This window comes from Bacillus rossius, unplaced genomic scaffold, assembly GCF_032445375.1.
Source record: "Bacillus rossius redtenbacheri isolate Brsri unplaced genomic scaffold, Brsri_v3 Brsri_v3_scf32, whole genome shotgun sequence".
Classification (NCBI taxonomy): Eukaryota; Metazoa; Arthropoda; class Insecta; order Phasmatodea; family Bacillidae; genus Bacillus; species Bacillus rossius.
The window spans coordinates 139,837-152,115 of NW_026962503.1; the positions used below are offsets into that span (position 1 = coordinate 139,837).

Genomic DNA, 12,279 nt, shown 5'->3' on the forward strand with positions numbered 1-12,279 from the left:
GGCCCAGCGGGGCTCTAATTATTCTGCGTTAAAGAAATTTTTTGGCCCATCGGGGCTCTAATAAATTGCGTCACAACTACTTTTAATTCCTTATAATTACCAAATCTTTCCTTCCCCTCCTTCCCCCCACCTCCTCCACTATCCCTTGATAGTTGTTTTCCCCGAGTCTCTTTTAAAAATTAAATCTACAGCCTTCATCGCAGTGTTACTAATAATATGCGTTCTTTCACTCACCGGACTATACCTACACGATGATATGCCTGCTTGGTCAGCCGGGTATGTGCGGCCTTGGAGCTATACACTACACTCACCACAACGAAATTAATTAGGCCATTTTTGCGCACACTCCACACGCCTCTAAATACAGACATCACGACACTTCCATGCATCAGTTAGCCAACTAACTGAGGGGAAAGGGTGACCTCCCCCCGCCTGACATCTACACTATTAAAAATAGAGCCAAGCAACATGCGACAGCTATTTTACTTCCTTCAGGCCCGTGAGCCACCTTTAATTTTAAAATCGCACACTTCGCGCCCCGCCGTTGTTTCCAATGATTTGAACAAAGTGACGGGGTCGCACTATTTATATTGGTGACCACATAGCGAGTAATGGGAACGTGAGAGTTCCTGGTATCGCTGTCACACGCTCCCGGCCGGGCATATGAGGAAACGGCGGGGCGCCACTTTCTCGTAGGTTGCGGACCAGTGTACAGCCTATAACTCAACATGTCTGGCAGAGGAAAAGGAGGAAAGGTTAAGGGGAAATCCAAGACTCGCTCCAGCAGGGCAGGACTTCAGTTCCCAGTGGGGCGCATCCACAGGCTGCTGCGCAAAGGCAACTACGCAGAGCGTGTCGGGGCAGGCGCCCCGGTCTACTTGGCCGCGGTGATGGAGTACCTGGCCGCCGAGGTGCTGGAGCTGGCGGGCAATGCTGCGCGCGACAACAAGAAGACCAGGATCATCCCGCGTCACCTTCAGCTGGCCATTCGCAACGACGAGGAGCTCAATAAGCTCCTGTCAGGCGTGACCATTGCCCAGGGTGGCGTTCTGCCCAACATTCAGGCAGTGCTGCTGCCCAAGAAAACCGAGAAGAAAGCCTAAGCCCCTTGTTTGCTTCTCAGGTTTGAAAAAAAAAAAAAAAAAAAACGGTCCTTATCAGGACCAAAAAACATAATTCGTTGAAAAGGAACTGTTTGCTGTTAATCTCTGATGAAATAATGTCCTATGAAACCTGTTGTTTGGAACACAAACTTCACACTGTAACACATGATTGTTTAAAAGCTACGCAGCTATTCGCATGCACGTGCGCGCGCGCGCACACACACACACGCACACACACACACACACAAACACAAACACAACAGCAGCAGCAGCAGCAGCAGCAGCTGTGATTCTTTGCATGTTTCAAAGTGAAAAAAAAATATATATATATATATATATATATATATATGTATGTATGTATGTATGTATGTATGTATGTATGTATATAAATAAATAAAAAAAACACACACACACACACACACACTTGTTTTGAAGTTTCTTTTTGTTTCAACATGTTTCAGTGGGCAGTTATGTATAGTAATGAGAGAATTAAAAAGATGTTGATAACAATGTGAACACAAATAAATAGTTTCCTTGTGTATTACTTGGTGTACCTAAGTATGAATCAGTGCACATTGCCTTTAAGCAATGTTATGCGGTTGAACAGATAGTTGCAGAAGTTGCTAGAAATATTGAAAAATTTCCTTCTGCGAAGCTAGCTTGAATTAAAGTCTTGCTCTCTCAACATTCACTGCATGCACATTGTAATGTAAGTTATGTCAACCTGGTTATTCACGTACTGTTAACTCCATGGCATGGCTGTTGAAACTGCTACCTCTGCACCATGTAAAAGCACTTTTTCATATGTGTGTTTGCCTAGCCAAGGTTTTTGTACGCCTACTAGTTGTGGGATTTATTTTTTTTATTTTTTCCCCCCTCCTTTATGAGTGTTGTGTTTGCATGGTGAAACAGTAACTGCAACCTTCCTTGAATCTGTATGATGGCCCTGAAAAGGGCCGTTTTGTAAGGTGTGGCACAGCTGGCCTACCCTCCGAAGCCGTACAGAGTGCGGCCCTGCCTCTTCAAGGCGTACACGACGTCCATTGCGGTGACGGTCTTTCTCTTGGCGTGCTCTGTGTAGGTGACAGCATCGCGGATCACGTTTTCCAGGAACACTTTGAGCACGCCTCGTGTCTCCTCGTAGATGAGGCCCGAGATGCGCTTCACTCCACCGCGCCTGGCCAGCCTACGAATGGCCGGCTTGGTGATGCCCTGGATGTTGTCACGCAGCACCTTCCTGTGACGCTTAGCGCCACCTTTCCCCAGACCTTTTCCGCCCTTTCCGCGCCCGGTCATGTTTGCGTGCTCCTGTTTCAGCTGGGAATGTGCTGCTCGGCCGCCGCCGCTTTTCATCACTGGGGCGAAGCCCCTCAGCGCGGGGGAGGTACAAGCCTTTTTAGGGGCTCTTGTCCTCCCTTTTTGTCATCATACATTTTTGTGAGGAGGAAGAAGGAATGAACCCCCTCCCCCTCTTGTCAAGTTTGTGATGGTTGCTGGAAGCGAGCACACTCCCAGCTGGTCTTCGATACAGAGGAAAAATGTTGCCATCTTTCCCCCGGGTTTCCTTTTGGTTTTCTACCCCCCTTTGCCCACTAAGGATGAGGTCGAACGCAGGTTTACCCCCCCTGCGCATTTGCCCTAAGACGGTCGGTAATTTAGAAAAATCGTGGGTCTTTATTTTAATAGAATGGGTGAATTTAAACATTAGGCCGAAAGTGTTATTTTCAAGCTAGTCGGTGGTCGGGGAATGCGTCCTGGTCTCCAAAATAAAATAATGAGCAAGTAATGAATTAATTAATTAATTAATAATTAATTAATTAATTGGTGTTGGCTTTAAATTAATTTCATGGCTTGGCTGTGACGAGGTCGGTGCTTCGTTCGTTGTGTAGGGACATTGGCTCTGGCCAATTATTTGCACAGTTTTTCTCTGCTTAGATTTTATTTATTTTTTTTTTTTTTTTTAAACTTTTGCGGAATTTAATAATATTAATTTTAATTTTATTAATTGGTTGTGTATGAATTTATTTGGTTATTTATGTGTTGGTACGAGAAAAATACCGCGAGTATTGTGGTGAAAAAACTGGCTGATAGTGGCGAAGTCGGTGCTTCGCTCTGGTTGGCTGGTGGTATTTGGCTCTAGCCAATCACAGCGCAGTCCGCTCTGCGGGCCGGCCGCGGTGTTTGCTGTGAGTTTAACACGCGATGCTGGATTCCCGTGGCTTGGGGACAGGTAGTTTTGGTGTTGTCCTGGCAATTGCGACCTTATTCGCAGCCCGTGAAGGTCGTCAGGGCCTGAACGAGCAGGAGGGTTTTCATAGAAGGATCGGAGACTGTATTGGCGAGGAGCATGTATGGTTTGAGGTGTGACATGAAGGAGGCAAAGTTGGTTTCTCGGAGGAATTTTAGTAGGTCCTGAAGGTCAGAAAGTGCAGACGGGATGCCACTACAGTCGTCGCGAGAGGATGGATCGGGGGTGGGGCGGGGATTGGAGAGGCGAGCTGCGGGATCGCCAGATTTTGTGCTGTTTTTAGCCGCCTGTGCGTAGGAGAATGTGGTCTGAACTGGTCTTGAAGGTGGAGCTGTCGAGAGGAATGGGAAGCTGGCTGGCGAGACTTGAGGGACATTCTGTTTTAGTTTTTCAACTCGCAAGTTTGCGGAATCCTGTCTGGCCTGGACTAGGTTGAGGTATATTGGGCAGAGTTTTGAATTTCCCTCATGAATACCTTTCCCTTTGCAATTTGCGCAATTAGGGTTTTTATCGAGATGTGGACAGGCGGCGTGAGTATGGGGCCCGGCGCAGTGTTGACAACGTGTCGCCAGGCGGCAGAAGTTTTTGGTGTGCGAAAACTGCCAGCAGTTTTTGCACTGGGCGACATCAGATACTCGTTTTTTATACTGAGTAACGACTACTCTCGTCATGTTGATCACAGATAGTGTCGTGAGAGGCGGCAGGGTGTCGTTCTTGCTAGCCGTTACGCAGAAGCGGGGAAGGGGCTCCTCCCAGGAGTGAGTTGGGTCGACAGGGTCAGTGGTTCGTGCCTTGAATTGGTAAACGTCCAGGACTGAATACCCGCGCGCCTCGAGGTCCTCTTTGATTGCGGCTGTGGGAGTCTGCTTTGGCATTTTAATTACCACTTTTTGTGGCAGCTCTGAGGCCGTGCTGAAGGTGTAGAATGGTATAGGGGCCGATTCAAGATACTGTTTAATCAGGTGGTATGCCTGCTCGGTCTCGCACGCGATCTGAAGCCCCTCCCGCACAAGGGCTAGTTGTGCGCCGCCAGGGGCCAAGGCTCGCACGCGAGTGACGAGCTGGTTGTAAAGACTGGTATCAGGTACTACCAGCCTCAGAGCGTGCTTGTTAATTCGCTTGGCGCGCGGGGTGGCAGGCTGTGCTGCTGTGCCCTGTGTGCCTGTGGGGCCTGCAATGTTCGGTGATGAAAAATTCTGTGCGGTCGCAACTGCGGATGCAGGCTCACGTGTAGTAGCGCCGTGTGTGGACTGAGTTGCGGGAGATGTTGAATCTAGAGCTGACCCTGCCGTGGGGGTGGAGGGGGGGCCCGCTGTGTCAGCGAGCGGCTCGTAACGGTTCGAGACCGCAAGGGGCCGCGGCGTGGTCGCCTGCGGAATTTTCCGTTGTCTTTTGGTTTCGTGTTGCCATCCTTGGGTATTCTCGGGGTGCTCCCTGTCCATCCTTGCACTGTCTCGTAAAAATGCTGCGTACAATTCCGCTGATACTGTCATGGAATTAACCGAGGTCCTGGAGGTAACAGAATCGCAGTCTGAGTCGGGGTATGTGCCTGTGTCCATGGTTGCGTCCGTGTTGTCCTGGGAGGAAACGATTAAATTTATGGTGCCGTGCCTAACGGACTGAAAACTGCCGCCAGGATAGGCTGCGCCGGGTGGTGTTTTGTCTGGCATGGACTTGGCTGGGGGTCCCTGCTCGCTCATTCCGCCAACCCCCCTCAGGGCCGGCCCTAAGGCCCGGTCGCGGGAGGGGCAGGAAGCCACGGGTGTGTCCTGTGTTCGGTGTTCTTTAGGGGCAGTCTGAAGAAAGTGTTGTAAATCTATTACGCTGTAAGAGGACTCGCCGCTGACCCAAACGGGCTAGGCTCGAGGTGGCCGTTCGGGATTTATAACTTCCCTCAGGCCGGCTGTCACTCTTGTGTCCGCGAGCTAAGAATCGAAGCGATGCGCAGAGAGGAGGCAGGGCCGCACTCCGACGATGCTCTCGACTCGGTAGCTGTGATGGAAGTGCTGCTCGGCCGCCTCTGTCGTTAGTTTCTATGGATCGACTTCTGTGCTGTGATTGGCTGTTCTCGCCAGCCAATGGAGATGCCGGGCCAATCGCAGTGCACCACAGCTTTAACAAAACTGTTGAAATTTTTACAGCACGCGCAGACGGACCACGATGGCGCGCACGAAGCAGACGGCTCGTAAATCTACTGGAGGCAAAGCGCCGCGCAAGCAGCTGGCCACCAAGGCGGCTCGCAAGAGCGCGCCGGCCACGGGGGGAGTGAAGAAGCCACATCGCTACCGCCCTGGCACTGTCGCGCTGCGAGAAATCAGGCGCTACCAGAAAAGTACCGAGCTGCTTATCCGCAAGCTGCCCTTCCAGCGCCTGGTGCGAGAGATCGCCCAGGACTTCAAGACAGACTTGCGCTTCCAGAGCTCGGCCGTCATGGCGCTGCAGGAGGCCAGCGAGGCTTACCTGGTGGGGCTCTTCGAGGACACCAATTTGTGCGCCATCCACGCCAAGAGGGTCACCATCATGCCCAAGGACATCCAGCTTGCCCGGCGTATCCGTGGCGAGCGTGCTTGAGTTCCTTGCCATTTTTTTTGCAAGGGGGAAAAAAAAAAACAGCCCTTATTAGGGCTAAAAATAACTGTCAAATTTGAAAGGAAAACAGTTGTCTGGCTTTTTGTACCTATTAGCTGTCGTTGACCTTTACCCAGCCAATAATATATTACATTAATAAGAATTTGGAAAAACACAGTTATAGTGTCTGTGTTTTGAGGTGGTTGTTTATATTGTACACAAAAGATTTGCACACAATGCAATGTATTCTGCATAGGAAATAAAAACTCTTCAAACAGTGCCTGTCTGCAGTAGCAGCACCATCAGCAGCAGCAGCAGCAGCAGCAGCATAAAGTTCACCATTAATACCCTGAGACCTAATCCTTACAAAAAAAATATGTGTGTGTGTGTGTGTATATATGTGTATATATATATATATGCTGAAATAAGAGTGAGATGTTTGTAAGACGTTTTCCTGCTTAAAAACTTTAAATAATTTTGCACCTAAACTATACACACAATGTAATTGATAAATTTCTTTATTTATTTATTTATTTCCCCCGCTTCAAATACCATAAGAAATTTTTTAACCAGAATTTTACCTAACGGCAGAGGTGTGGCTATAGGAGGCAATGATTGCAACAACTGATACCTTCATGACTAGTATTGTTGGCCCTTAGAAGGGCCGATAAGGTGGTACAGTGCCACAGAAAGTGCCAGCGGTCCTGCTGGCATCTTCATTTCCGCTTTGGGGCTGCTTTCTTGGGCGACTTGCTCTTTGGGGCAACCTTCTTTGGCTTTGGAGCACGGGGTTTCTTCGTGGGAGGTTTGGACACCTTTTTTGCCTTTGAAGGTGCCTTCTTGGGCTTGGGGGTTGCAGCTGCTGCCTTTTTTTTCTTTTCTGCTGTAGGCGGAGTCTTCTTGACTGGTTTCTTGCCCACCGCTGCCTTCTTGGCTACGGATCGCTTCTTTTCCTTAGGGGCAGCTGCACCACGCTTGCCGCTTGGAGCCTTGGGCTGGTCCGGAGCACCGGTGGTCCCTGAAGCCAGCTTGAAGGAGCCAGACGCACCCTTGCCTTTGGTTTGGACAAGCTCGCCGCTAGCCACTGCTGCCTTCAAGTATTTCTTGATGAAAGGTGCCAGCTTTTCCGCATCTACTTTGTAGGTAGAGGCGACGTATTTCTTGATGGCTTGCAGTGATGAGCCGCCCCTTTCCTTGAGGCTCTTGATCGCAGAGGCCACCATTTCAGATGTGCGCGGGTGCGCGGGCTTGGCTCGTGGCTTCTTCGACGCAGCCTTGCCTTTCTTCGGGGAAGCTGCCTGTGATGGGGCAACAGCTGGTGCTGCAGTCGCTGCTGCGGTATCTGCCATGACGAGACTGATCCTACAGAATGCAAGAGCAAAGTGAAAATAAAATTTTTCTCTCTGCAAATATCTGGTTACCCAATTTTCTGGTTGCGGACGGTTCAGAAAATTCTCGATGCCTTGCTCACGTAGGGAGCAGCGCACTTTGGACAGCGAAAGTAATGTAGGGCTTCTTTAGCACTGATTTTTCAATGTTTTCTAAATGTCAGCAGTCTACGATGACATAATGGGCAGTTCCACTAATAGTGTAATTTTTTTATGGCAGCTGCACTGTTTAATTTGCACTGCGAGCTGTTTAAATTTACTGCTACACCAAACAGGGAACTTTTCATTTGCAGATGTTATTCAAGGAATCAAATACGTAATTTGTGCTGGAATCACTTGAAAATGGTTAAATTAACTTAGGTATACTTTAGTGTATAGTATGCTGAAAATGTGGAGATAATTTCATGAAGGCTGTTTGCTGTGGAAGCACTAGCAAATCACCTTGTTCAGTGCCACCTGGAATGGCTTTCTTCGTGCACCTCCAAGGATGATGTGATTATTATTGTGAGTAAATTTTGTTTACATTTTCATTGTGTGAATAATAAAACTTTTAACTGTACACACAACAAGCATTTCACTTGGATCTGATGCATTCTCAAGAGTGCAGTTTCTGTTTAGCTTTTAAAACTGGCTGCCCTTCAATTCACTCAAGGTGCAGATGCAAGTTGCTGATGAAGTATTCCACACACATGCTACATTGGAGAAATATTTTAATAAAAATTAAAACTCTTGCAGGATTTCGAATAAAAACTATCCTATTTATCCCTTCTATGTTTTGGTACTGCGAAATTGAGAGAGGTAAGTAAGTTGTGAGGTTATTTTTACTTGCTTGCATGTGAGGTTAGCAGAGCAAAAATATTTTTGAAATTGCAGATACATGGTCACTTTATTTCGTTGCAAACATTTATAAGCTCGTAATCTTATTTAAAGTCTCCATACTTAATGCGTTTGGAAAACCTTCTTTCTCTCAATTTTACAATGGAACAAAATTTTACTTGTATGTGTACATTAATTCCATCTCTAAATGATGTAGGTTTACGCACCGAGATCAGGTACATTGTAGAGAGAAAAACACACGAGTACCTGCTTATTTTGAAGTTTTAATGAGTATATTAAAAAAAAAAAAAAAAAAAACGATAAAAATATAATTGAAAAAGTATATTATTCACGTATTTTTGAGGATGAGGGGAGGGGGTGTTTTTGTCCGATGGTCGTTTATCTTTAAAGAAATTTCCGTTGGACCTGTGCGTTCTTGCTCTGCCAATTCTCGAAAAATGAAATATTTTAAGTCGTCTTTTATGTGCTAACTTCATTATATTTGGCTGCATTCGTATTTTTATTAGTTTTGAAACATTCATGTCACGGAAAATAATCATAAACCAGGACAAAAACGTTTTGACTAAATGTTCTAGGTTGGTTGTAAAACATTTTCTTATTTTATTTCACATCGGAAACATCTGTTAAGTTGTAAGCTTTGTAATGAATGCGACAGTCACTTGTTCGCTGAAGTGTTTGTTTAAGAAATTAGTATTGTAAATTTGTTTATGGTCTTGTTAAATGAAATTTTAAGTGAAATCATTTGGGAAAACAGAGGCTACAGGAATTTTCAACACAACTTGATGACCGACGTTGTGACTAGTGTGGGAGTGTGTGCTCGTGTAAATATCAATTTTTCTTACTCCTCGTGCCGGTCAACAGGAAAACAGCGAGTGTGTTATCTCATCGCGGGCGTGTGATTGCGTGTGGTAAATTGTGCTAGGTTAATTACCGCAAAACTCCACTGTGTGCAAATATGTAGTGTGTCGCTGTATGCAAATATTTGGTATGTCTTTTTTTTTTTTTTTTTTTTTTTTCAGGCAATACACACTTTGAATTTTACACAATTTCGATGCTGCAACCTAAGTGTATACATGCGAATAGGATTGCTTAAATGAAAAAGTAAAGTAGGAGGTAAGTGCAAATGTTTCCAGGAGGTTATGCACACACAATCTATTTTATGAATTAATAGTTATTATCTAAGAAAATGATAGAAGATTATAAATAAAATGTGTGCAGAATAATACAGAATTTGCATGTTACACAAAAAAAAAATATATATATATTCCAAATATTGTTAGCAAAATGCACCTAGATTAGTGAGCTGGATTTTTTTTTTTTTTTTGTATTTTTGTTCTGTTGATCCCACGTGGAGTCAAGGCTCCGGGATATAGAACATGTATGTGCAGACAATTAATATTTACATGATGCAAGTTACCAAGAAAAAAAATTTCAAAAAAAAAAATACATAACATGTTACACAATTTAACTTTATGCAAAACATGAAGCAGCTGTTATCACAAGTCCATTCAACAAATTAACAGTTCAATTTCTCTATTATCAATCAAATTAAAGAATAGCTTCAGAGGGTAGGTAGGATATTCTAGAAGAATTTTTTTTACTGTTTTTTTTTTTAATACTGGTAAATTGTTTTAGTTATTTTCTGTGATATTAAGTTGTAAAGTTTTACTCCCAAGTAATTTAGTCCATTTTCAAATCGCCTAGTGTTATGTTCAACTATCCTCAATTTACTAGCATTTCTGGTGTTATACCTATGTGCGAATATCTAAAAAAAAAAAAAAAAAAAAAAATAATAATTTTTTTTTTCTTCTTTTTCTTAAGAATGAATAAAAAGTTTCTAGAACGTATTCATTTATGGCAGTCAGGACTTTAAGTTTTTTGAATTTTGGTCTGCAGTTAGATGATTTTTTATCTTTTGTTATTATTCTAATAGCTCCTTTTTTTTTTTTTTTCCCCCAATGTTATATGGCAGAAAGAGTAGAGCTATGGCTACTGTGACATCATGCATTGATGGGAAGGTTATTGTTGGATAACAAAAATTTAGATGATATAATTTTTATTTTTTTCCATACACAACACATTGCAGGTACAATTTTACAGGTTACAGCTGTACCACCTCTAGTATTGCTGCCGACCATCCAACAAATGAGCACACTAAACAGGCATTGATGACATTGTTATCAACGTCTTTTTGAATCTCTCATTATTATACATAACTGCCCACTGAAACAGAGAAACTTCAAAATAGGTGTGTGTGTGTGTGTTTATATATATATATATATATATATATATATATATATATATATATATATATACATATATACATACATACATACATACATACATACATACATATACACTTATATATTTATTTTTTCACTTTGAATTTTGTATGAGGTATACACATGCAAAGATTCACAGCTACTGGGTGGGTGAGTGAGTGAGTGAGTGAGTGAGTGATTGATTGATTGATTGATTGATTGATTGATTGATTGATTGAGAGAGAGTGAGTGTGTGTGTTAGGGGGGGGGGGGAAATGTGGTGATTGTGGGGGAAAAAAAAATTTAAAATTGAAATTTTTAAAAAAAAAATTTTTTTCTGTAGGGTGCAAAATAGTAGTGCCAACGGCACGTGGTGTTCCCAAGCGGTCACCCATCTAAGTACTAACCACGCTCGACGATGCTTAACTTCGGTGATCGGACGAGAACCGGTGTGTTCATCGTGATATGGCCGTTGGCAATGATATAGATGTTTTTTTTTTGCAGTTTGTATTTGCCACTCGAAATAGCTATACCAGGTGTGATTGTTACAAACAACAGGAGAAATCGTGTAATGAACACTCTTTTACTTCCCCCCCCCCTCCCCACACACAACACCCACCACCCTCACCATCCCAACCACCAAAGCCCTCTTCAAAATACACTCTCACACACACACACAAACCCACACTCTATAACTGATGAACATTACCATAACTTCTTAAAGCCATTAGATAATATTTAACTCAAGAAAGGTATTGTGATATGTTTAAAGAAAGAAAGGTGAAACCTTTAACTTTACCAGCAGGTATTAGTATCACTGAGGTATCTTCTAGGTTGTAGCAGCAATAGTAGTAATAATAATAAAATTAAATAAGGTAATAAAAAAGAAAAGTTATACATGTGATCAAATCATGAATGTATAAAACTGGAATGAATTTAAATTTTTTTTATTTTTCTTCATAGGCTGTTTTGAAATTGATGAGTAAGTGCCTCTTCTTTTAAATTTTTTAATGCTGAACACTGTTACATAAGAGATGAATGTTTAGAAAATTTAAAAAAAAAAAAGCTAGCCCAGCCCCCTCCCCCCCTCACACAAAATCCAAACAAAAAAAAAACACCCTCCTTCAAAACATCACATAATCATCCAGCCAGCAGTGCAGACGAGAAATTTGCACTCGGGGCCGCCATTTTGACGATAAATTCTTGCATGGCACACCAAAGGTAGGAAAGAATTTAAAAAAATAAAAATAATGGGCGAGCACCCTCGCGTCTGCCTGTAGAAAATGAAGTTAAAAGTAACATAACCTAAAGACAGGCACACACTAGGGTGCTCCCAGGCGGTTGAGAAATTTTTTCCCGCCAAAAGACTTATATATATTATTTATTTTACTGTTTTTGGCAGGGGGCTATGTCGGTCTGTGTGCAAAGTAGTTCCTACTCCCGCCGCCAGGAGCGCGCGCGGTGGGTAGCGATGTTGTTTTTTCTGCTTTCATTTGTTTATTATTTAGAGGGTTAATGCTATGTAAATGTACGCAAGTTTGGTTATGTGTCGGTAGTTGTGCGAGATTTAATTTCCGAAACGAAATTTGACTTTCATCGGCCTGCATTTCTCACTTATTCGGAAAATACATGTGTGTTTATGTATGTATAATAATCGAGTGATTTTGTAATAATTTGGAAGTTTTGTTTGCGTGTGCGATGTGGGGAAGAAAAGGTGTGCACACGAGTCCTAGGGCTATATTTTTTTTTATTGCGAAATATTTACTTCATGTGGTGAAAAATTTTAAATTATTTGTGATGCAAGTGAAATTTTTTTTTTTTTTTCAGTTGGGTGATGTGTTTGTCCTCGTTTGTGTGCAAGGAAGCAAACATGC

The 12,279-nt window shown here is 43.4% G+C and overlaps 1 non-coding gene across 1 annotated transcript; it reads right to left on the reverse strand.

Annotated features, from left to right (window-relative positions):
* Positions 1–10,763: 10,763 nt before the first annotated feature.
* On the reverse strand, positions 10,764–10,882 carry LOC134544197 (5S ribosomal RNA). Its single transcript, XR_010077589.1, has one exon. It is a non-coding gene; the product is annotated as a 5S ribosomal RNA (ribosomal RNA).
* Between the last annotated feature and the right edge of the window lie 1,397 nt (positions 10,883–12,279).